The following is a 10,777-nucleotide window of genomic DNA, read 5'->3' as shown; positions in this document are numbered from 1 at the left end:
TTATTTATTTTACTTTAATGATATATTAATATTTTCTGTTTCAAATTCTCATTTATGCAACACAACTCATAAGCCTACATTTGCAAACCCTACACAATAACATATAATAGTAACAATAATACTTCATTATAAAATTGTATACGGTTCGAAGGGAACAACATTTTCGTACATTTTGTCGTAATCATACTGATTTTTAAAATTTTTACTGCTATGAAGACTTAGTATTCCATTATCATAGTCTTCATACAAAAGAACTTGTTCTTTTGACTGTCTTCCATTTGAAATTATCAAAACTTCTGTTTGCGACAGTGGTTGCAGGTAACTATGCAATTTGAGTCGAGCTTGAGCGGTAGTGTATGTAGCTATGACAACATTCAAGATTTGAAAAGGTTGAACTGCTATGCTGTTATGTTGCCATGCTACATACAAAATTGAATTATTAACTGGTATTATACCAGATGCTACGACTCTAGGGTTCATGAGCAGCGCTAGGAGATGTTTTTGAGTCGTAACTACATGACACTGAGGGAGATTTTCTGGCTGATCAAACTTTCTCCAAAATGAGTTTAAACATAGTTTAGTAACAGATCTCAACCCCTGATTTAAACATATTTATTAAGGATCCAGCGTAATGCCTTCTTTTCCCTCAAACTTTGCTAGGTAGCGAACTTTAGAAACTTCATCAATACACAAAACAGGCCAGTCACCTGATTTATGTTTTATTTTTACATACATATTAATGTATAGTGCAAAGAGCCCTCCTGTTTGAGTTTGAGAATCGTATTGGGTAACTTCATACTCCCATATGGTATCTCAAATAAAGTTAGTTCTTTATACTTTAACTTTATGGCAGCCTTAGATTCATCGATAACACAGGTCGTCATGTGTACAACTCCTCTTCTGTCTTTTTTCGAATCATAACCGACACAGGGAAAACAATAGACGGTTGTGCATTCGTACCGACAATACAGAGTGAAATTCACAACGTGATTGCATTACAGAGCAATATAAACGACCTTCACTTGATCATGGTCTGTATTTGTAGGCCCTGTTAATACTTGATTTTCATTACCCACGAATACTGTTGGATGGCCAATGGGAAACTTACCGTACTTTGATATCGATGGTTAAACGAGATGATGTCTTTAAAGCGCTCTTTCTTTGCCAGACATTTCATAGTATGTCACAGTGTTTGCCGTTCGCCTATCAAGAAAAGCATCACGTGGATCAACTGGTTTCCTAGCTAAAAATAGATGATTTTGATGTTCTTTTTTCAAGATGTGATTTTGTTAAATTATTTGGTCAAACTTGCACTCCCATATTTCATCTAAAGAATAACTAGCAGAACGAATTCGTTCAGATATTGCACATGTTTGTTCGAACCGTGTGTCCATTGTTTTACCCGACTTCAATTTTTGATCATGATTTACTCATAACATGTTTGACAACCATGCCAGAAACACTTATGAAATTGAATTACGTGTTGCACTTTTGTATTAGAATATTCGTAAGACCCATCTACTAAATACCCTTCTATTAGACGTATTTCACGATATCGACCAGCATTACATATGTTGTGCCCAAGTTCCGAAAAAATGTTGAGCATGATGATGGTATGGTTGTAGCTTCTGTGAATGGGCAAACATTTCCATTTCCCACAAGTAAATTTCGAAATGCCAAACATGCTTGTCGAAAAATGTCAACATCATTCTTGCAGTTACTTTCGAGCTCTTTTTGCATTTCAAAAACTTAATTTGAATTTTGCAGCTCTTAGTGCCGTTGAAGAAACGCCGCGCGTTCTTTAACACTCATACTGTCAGGGTCATAGAACTTTAGGTGAGGTATTTCAACACAGTATTTTTGATTTTCGAGGTTATTGAAGTAATCGGGCAAAACACCCTTTTTTAATTAGCAGAATAGGCCGAATATCTTTGGCAATGCACGAAGGGGCATTTGCAAATAACTCAGGCTGTCCAGGAATACTGTTTGTCCGATCTTCAAGGATATAATTTAAGTACCGTTGGTGACATGAGCAGTGGGTTTACAATCTTTATTTTGATCCAGATGACGTAGGATGAACTGCGCGTAAAATCCGCGAGCATTGTGTGCAATGCATACTGTTCGGTGAGAACCACGCATTGATAACTCAACTTGTTGATTCACAGGATCGTCACGAAATATTTACTCATGTACTGCGCACTTTGAACACACTTTCAAGATGTGTGGTTCATGCTGACACTGAATACATACTTTTTGAGCCACACATAAGTCCGAAATATGAATTTTCGTTTCAGCATCACCAGGTACTGTCGTGTTCTGATGTGTTTCGAAATCATAAAATATAAAAACAACGTGTCTTTCGTGCTCACTGTTTCGCTTAATATTTGCAAATGGTGTCCTAAAACAATAATTTTTAATAGGTCGTATAGTAGCACAAACATTACAATACGAATATTCACATTGATGTTCATTATTATTTATGATTTTAAAACATTTTTAACATAATTTTATGCCAGAACAAGCACTTGTTACGTGCTAAACAGAAGATCCTGCTACCGACTGCACCACGAAAATTTAATATTGTTTGGTAGTATATTTTTTTGCTCATAATACAAGATATTCACCCCAAATTTGATTAAAAAACCTTTATTTAGCATGTGCATATTATCATTATACAGTGGATCTACAGCTTGGCAGAATGTGGAAAAATAAAAAACTGTTATCGCAATCCCCTTATGGGCTAAATGAATTTGAAATTGATTGATTTTTGATATTCCGCAGCCCTCTTCCGGTATTTACACACTAGAATTTTCGACTAAATTTTGTGTCATTTCAGGCTGCAAAATTCCACACGAATTTCGCATCTTATTCCAGTGACTGTATAATGCACCAGACCTTTTTTTCACCCGCTGCGCATATGCAATACCAGCAATTAGTGCACGTGGTAATCACAAGTTAACGGTATTTTTAATAATCAGAATTGAACTTTTTACGACATCTTTGTGTGCCAAAGCACCGCGCTCGCAACCAGTAGATACCTTCGCGACTGTTAATGAGAGAATAAATTAGTTTCTTATCCTGAAAGTTACGATACTTTGCACCATCTTAAATATAAGATACCATAATTCGTTAGGAAAAAAAGTACTGGTCGAAATGACATGCGTGCCGGTCTATGCGTAAATTGCACTGTTGAAATAGTGACAGCAATAAAGTCGGATAGTGCACATGAAGCAGTAAGATAGGCATGGATGTCCCTAATAGCCCCTTCTAACTAATTTAACATTTTCTCCCCCTTGAGCAATTCCAAGACACGTATTTTTAATTCCTGTCCTCGAACTTAAAAATGTGGCACATACATTTCATCTTCGGAAACAATCTTGAAACGATTTTCAGACGAAAGAATTTTGACAATTTCTGCTCTTTTTGTTACTGCTTCCTAGAGTGCTTGTAGTTCCGAGGCTGTTCGTTGCAAATCTTCCATATCCGTGTACTCGTCCTCTTCTTCTTCCTCGTCTTCAGTTTTCTGATTTTGCTCCTCACTTCTTCCTTGTCAAATTTTGTATTATAGGTAATGCGTATTACTCAAACCTTCTCTTGAAAATTAAAAAAAATATAGTCAAATGAGCAAGATGTTTTTTTTATGATAATTTATTGAACATTAATAAGAGTAACACCAAAAACCGAATCATGTATGTACAGAGTGTGTCAAAAGTTCCTGCACAATCTTTGCGCTTCAATATCTCGGAATTGTGTTGAGAATTCATTAATTTGGATATTCTATTCGTTTTCCTGAGGTAATTTTCCACTAAGTTAGCATTTTGGGATCTATTTCAGGTGTTTTAAAATCCATAATGAGTACAGAAGCCAATCATATAGCTATAACTTCTTTGCATCACCGAAATAAGTCAGCGAGTGAAATTTCAAGATTGCTGCATATCCCGCGTAGAACAATCTATGATGCCATACGCCAATTTCGTGAGTTAGGCACAACTAAAGACTGCTCCAGAAGTGGACGACCACGCACCGTAAACTCTCCAGCTAACCGGTAGAAGATAAAGAAGCGACGGATTCGAAATTCAGAGCGTTCCATGCGTCAGATGGGTGATGTGTTCAAATACAGTGAAGTCAGTATTAGAAGAAACGTTAAAAATGATTTAAATTATTATCCTTTCAAGCTGAAAAAGCTCACCGGTTGACATAAAAAAATTAAAGCCTCTCGTTTGCAAAAATTCAAAAAAATTTTATGCTTGGCTGCAGCTGGACGACATTGTGATATTGCGTTCTCTGATGAGAAAGTTTTTACTATTGAGCGAGCTCATAATCATCAAAATGATCGGCAACTCTTGCCTAAAGGTTCTTTGAAGTGTAAGCAAGTAAGAACAGTCAGTAGATCACATTTTCCTGCGTCAGTGATGGTTTGGGGTGGAATTTATGCAACAGGAAAGACTGCATTGCTATTTGTCAAAAAAGGAGTAAAAATCGACCAAAAATATTATCTAGATAACATCTTGAAGACCGTCATGGATCCTTGGACACGTGCATACTTCGGTGAAAACCCATGAACCTTTCAACAAGACTGGACACCAGCGCATGGTGCGAAAGGTTGTTTCCTGCTACTTGGGGAAAAGATGCATATCCATAAAATTCACCGGAATTGAATCCACTGGATTATTTAGTGTGGTCTATCTGATAAAAGAAAGTGTGCTCCAAAAACCACACTAATATAGAGTCATTAAAACGCGACCTTTTTCATGCCTGGGATCAAATAACCGAAGAAGAGCTCACGGACATAGTGGATAATTTTCCAAAACGCTTAGAAGCTTGTATCTCTGCTAATGGTGGACATGAAAATTACTGTTTAAACTAAAAATAAAAGTTTTTTTATATGTTAGTTATATTTTTCAATGACCGAGAACTGTTGTCAATGAGCAACCCAGTCGGCACCAAATTTGGCGACATGTTTACGACATCGTCACGACATCTTTACGACAACTTTACGACATCCTATGTCCATGTCCTTTCGCTGTCTTTATGATGTCGTGAAGATATCGTCAAGTCATGCGACTTATTTACGATATCGTGAAGACAGCGAAACGACATGGACGTAGGATATCATAAAGTTATCGTAAAGATGTCGTTACGATGTTTTAAAGACATCGCCAAATTTTGTGCCGACTGGGTCGTTCATTGACAACAGTGCTCGGTCATTGACAGAATATAACTAAAATATTTTTAAAAACATTTATTTTTAGTTTAAACGGTAATTTTCATGTTAAAAATAAAAATAAAATAAGAAGCCTAAACTGACCATTTTTTATTTGAAAAAACAAAAGAGTCGCAAGCTTAGCTTTAAAAATTTTATAATCCTCTTTTATGGCATCCACTAAACACTTCTTATTAAACTCAATAAGGGAAAATGGCGAATTTTTAGATCTTGGGCACGGGGGGTTGAGAGGCAGCGGGGGGAGACAAATTAGTTCACCTGCGCGGAAAATTGTTTGTTGTTATTTGTTACTATCACGTGTTGTCTGGTGCTATCATCGTATGAGACCATAACCGCAAAACGGTTTTTCGTGTGCCGGTATCACTTCAATGAAAAGGATTTCTTGAAAAATCAAACTAGTGTGGTTATCAAATATTTTTAAAAACTGTATATTACAGGTCAACTCTGATTTAGAAAAAATTAAAATTTATACGTATGCACATCCTAACTCGTTTGGTAATTATCTTTTTCTACTTAAAATACAAAAATAAAAGAAAAATTAAGTAAATGAGAAATTGAATGATAATTATCTTTAATTTCTTATTTTGCCTTTCTTGTTTTCTTAACTTTGTCTTTATTCATCCTTTTTTCTTCAATTATTTTACTAGTCAACACATCTAAAGAATGGGCATGCACATATATAGCGACCTACACATACATGCTTCTGTAGTTCTCCTGCCCATCGCAGATGGCGCTGAATTTCGCCATTTATTTCCCACGTAGTTGACCGATCCTGATGTGAATACTTTCACTAATTAGTTTTAAATTTGCAACTCAGTATGAACAACATTTACGACGAATAAAGGAAAACCGCGACCTTGAAAAATGTACCATATTGGTAATGCACTCAATATACTATTCTTTTAACGACATGTTTTGCGGTCTACTGGTCAAACAAGACTAAATTTATTGTAAATTATAATACACTAGCAGCCAATAATACTTACAAAGAATATTTTTCGTCTTTCAGAAATTTCGAATTACGAATCACGTGTTCAGTTAGAGCTTCGCATTTTCTGTCACTTAAGCATATTCTCAGCGTCCTTTTTCGAACTCTTTCGTATATTAGACATACAGAATTAATATAATATGAAACTCAATACTAACATTATTCTAAAAGAAGCGTCGCTTTTGATGAGCAATTATTTATGAATTCAAAGTTAAATTATTTGTTTTTTATACACTACATAACTGCGCTTCTAATGTTTGGGAGTTTTCAATGTTAAAGGGGAAGTTGATGTTCATTTTTATTATCATAAAATATTTATTATTTGTTTTAAGTTATTGAAATAATTTTGTAGAATATTCAAAGATTAAAAGAAATAAAAAATATAAATATGAAGATCTTTTAGTAATATATATATATATAAGAAAGTGCAAAGTCATCATAATAAAGAAAATGACTTTTTAGCGGATATAGTGCTGGGAATCTCATGGGGGGTCGGTAGGAGCCGGGAGGGCGAGGGTAATGCGCTTCTCATTTCACACTTTCTACTATCATTTAGGTGCCGTGAGGTGCAAGGATAGAGCAGGGGAAGTAGGAGGAGTAGGGGTGTATGTCCAGGGTTGTACCCTTACTACTTATGGTTGAGCTGGTTTGACTCTATTGCGAGTAAATTGTCGCCAGACAGTATTCTGGATGGAACTTTATGAAAAATTTGGCATTATCCACAATGGTTACCAGTACTCATGATATTAGGCAAAGGGCCCGCAGGAAGATGGCTATTACATTATGGTAATGGTAACATGTTTAGAATGAACGCATCAGATTTAATTGGCTATAAGACGCGTTACGGCATCGCAAAACTGTCGAAATCTGAGATCGTGCAGCTGAAAAAATTCTTGGTAGACGTGATCCCCCCTGATGCCCCAAATGTGGACAGAACTAACCTCGTTGAGCACTACATTGAGGCTCAAGGTCATCAACCCATCAAAAAATTTATAGATTATAGGAAAGTTAATAGTGAGTGAAAAGGTGATGCCTACACCTTCTCCTTCCTGAAACACATCCTGAATAAAGATATATCAGCCTGCTACATATCGAAAGTGGATCCTAGGTTAGCTCATCATTAGGAATCAGGTAGAGGACTCATTTAGTACAAGCGTATATCACTTGGCATGTCAGGTTCCCCAGACACGAATTAGATACATATTGACAGTATCATCAGCCCCGACATGCGTCCCTAATGTTTCGCATATTCACACGATACTATTATTGTGTCAGAACCCTATGAGGAACACCTATTCTGGCTTAAAAGGGCCCTTGAGAAAATATACGAGGCCGGTCACATTATCTGCGTCGCGAATAGCATCTTTTGTCGTTCTGAGGTCCGGTATTTGGATTTTCGCATGAGTGAGAAAGGCTTTCATGCCGAATTCGAGAGGGTAACCCCCGTCCTGGACTATCCATCGGCTAGAAAATTGAACTAATTAATTCGTTTCCTCGGAATGAGGATTTGGTGCCGCCGATTCATCCAAAACTTAGCGCCCATTACTGAACCCCTTATTTACCTGCGCCGCAAGGTCTTTCGATGGATGTGGAACGATGAGCAGAGAACTATGTTTAGTATTATCAAAAACGCTTTGCTTATGCCCCATCCCCTATTAGCATGTCCGGATTGTTTGGTCCCCTTCGTATGGAAGATACACGTTAATAGCTAGAGGTTAGGGGCCATCCTCACACAATGCTAGGATGGTAAAGAAAGAGTAATAGGACATGTTAGTCGAACAGTTATATAGGTATTACTTAAAACGCTTCTGCTTTACGGTTATTACGGACCAAAGCAATCTACGCTGGCTTTATAATCTTTATAATCCCACAGGTATACTACCTGGACGATCGTTCAAGCTGGTGGAGTATAGTTTTGAAGTATTTCACCGCTAAGGGACCTTACATAAAGTTCGTGATGGCCTGTCCCAGATTTTCGAGGACGAGGATTCGATCGTAGTTTGCGCTGTGCAAGTAATAGATAACTTTTAGTACAATCAGCGTGTGGAAGGTGTGATAAATCACCCTCATAAGTATAATGGGCAGAAGGTGGTAGATGTGCTACTATGCTGCTTTCGGTATATCTGTTAATTGGCCCCGTTTTCGAAGACTAGGAAGCTCGGAAGTTAGTTGTCTCCTCAGAGAAGGACACGCATTTTCTTCACGATTAACCTATTATTTCCCCGGTATATTTCCTGATGCTGTTAAGTACGTGCGCAGGTGTGGTACCTGCTAAAAGACATAAGCACAACGGCAGGCTCTCACTGGGCTAATGTGAAAGATAGTTGTTGACTAACGGGGGTAAGTAGTTTTCGCAGATTGTATGGGCCCCTACACTTTTAGTAAAGTCGGACATTTCGTGCGCTGTGGCCTTTCACGATTACTTCTCCAAATGGGTATCATGTAAGGCCCTATGCACGACAATGCGAAAAATGATAGTGGGGCCCTAGATGATTTGAATATCTCACGTTTGGGAAACCCGGAAGTTATAGATACAGATAATGGAACTTAATTCTTAAAAAAGTGTAACACTTTTATAATCCTAATAAATAAATTGTTGTCAATCTTTCTTGACAGTGCATAATCAAATTTTGAAAATCGTTGTCGAGTAGACATTTTTCTCAATTTAAAATAAAAATAAAATAGAAAGCACAAACTGAAAATTTTTTATTTGAAAAACTAAAATTGTCGTCGACTTACCTTTTAAATGTGTATAATCCTCTTTTATGGCGTCCATTGAGCACTTCTTATTAAACTTTACCCCATCATTAAACACTATTCTTTTATTCACAACCTTAACTTTTTTCGCAATATGTACATAGTCAATTATAATGCACTAGCAGCAAATAACACTTACTCAGAAAATTTTACGTATTTTAGAAATCTCGAATTACGGTCCACGTGTTCATCTAGAGCCTCGCCTTTTATGTTACTTCAGCACATTTTTAGCGTACTTCCGAACTTTTTCGCACTTTAGACATTCAGAATAAATACAATATGGAAATTATTTCTTACCTTATTTTAAAAGTTGACATTTATTTTTAAAATTATACATAAATGATTATTCATTATTTGTTATAATATATTGGTATAATATCTAGAAAATTCATAAATTGATAAAAATAAAAAAGATAAATATAAAGATCTTTTAGTAATACATATAAAAATGTACAGCCTCATCATTACACAAAAATGACTTTTTGCGGATATAGTTTTGTTGCAGCGCATGACAAGAAGGGGGCAGAAACCTTAAGAAACTTTTGTTAAAAATTGAGATAGATAGACCAAAAATAGAATATTTGACATTATTGTTACAATAACATCATTTTCTATAGTCCATAAATAATCTTATAATTAATTCTCGGATTTTTTATTCCTAAATCAAATAAATATTCTGAAAAAAATATTTTAATTTATTATTTTAATTAATAATAATGTTACAATAGCAACATAATATTTAACTTGAATAATATCAATACATATTAGAGGATTGCGTCGACATACTTTTGACTGGAAGTGGCGGTGCAGAGTGATGGTCCAGTTTATTATTTTTGTTTACATACAGCTAGGGAAATATAAATATATGCCTATAAAAATATATGTATAAAAATATAGTCTTCTTCGGAACTTTCTTATTTCGTAACTTTTTTTAATGCATAAAAAAGAACTGCTAAAAAAATGTGTGATTTTTTTATAATTTATTAGAAAATTAAATAGTTTCAATTTATCTACTTAAAAGTAATGAGTATTTAAAAAGTACAATCCGCTTTAGCTAAAAGTTATATGATTTGAATTCAATTTAAATTTACGAAAGCTGAAGCTACTTCTTAAAAGGTTTTTTAATTTAATTGATGACATTTTCTTATAAAATTACTTATAAGTTAAGTCTCGGCTAATAGAAAAGTATTATGAATTCAATGCAACGTCTGAAACTCTTTCGTTGTTGTTGCAGTACACATAAAATTGAGTGTTAGGTGTAAAATAGCATTCGTTTATTGCGGTTGTTGATCTTATGGTGCAGACAAATACACCATGGCAATTCATTTTCCGACATTGATGACAGCAAAGTAAGAATCAAATCAAGTCGATCAGCTAATGTAAGAAGGAAAACCGAACCAGGAATCTAATATATCACATGATAAAAATCATCAACCCTCGAAACATTCATCCATTTACACCAGTTATACTGGATGAGATTATAGATTTTCAGCGGCAAATGCTTAATGTTTTTACTGCTAGACTGCATCGATATAAAGACTGATGTAAAAAAACATATTAGTTCAACCTATTTTTAAATTAGTGTGATATTTCTAGTTTTTATTCCAATTAACTTTGCATTACTCTACCCGTGTAGAAATTTCCCCGGTTGGCCCTGCTACAACAATGTTTCTGGTCGGATTCCGGTCACGCTACCCCCAGCTGAGTTTCATGGACATGAACCGCTCGGGAGCCGGTCGGGCTACATTTTTCTCGAATCACCAAGTTGGGAGCCGACCGGTTACTGGCCGAGCCAACCCTGATCATTT

The sequence above is a fragment of the Belonocnema kinseyi genome, chromosome 6, assembly GCF_010883055.1.
Source record: "Belonocnema kinseyi isolate 2016_QV_RU_SX_M_011 chromosome 6, B_treatae_v1, whole genome shotgun sequence".
NCBI lineage: Eukaryota > Metazoa > Arthropoda > Insecta > Hymenoptera > Cynipidae > Belonocnema > Belonocnema kinseyi.
The sequence above is the reverse complement of the archived record's forward strand: the minus strand, read 5'-3'. Positions refer to the sequence as shown.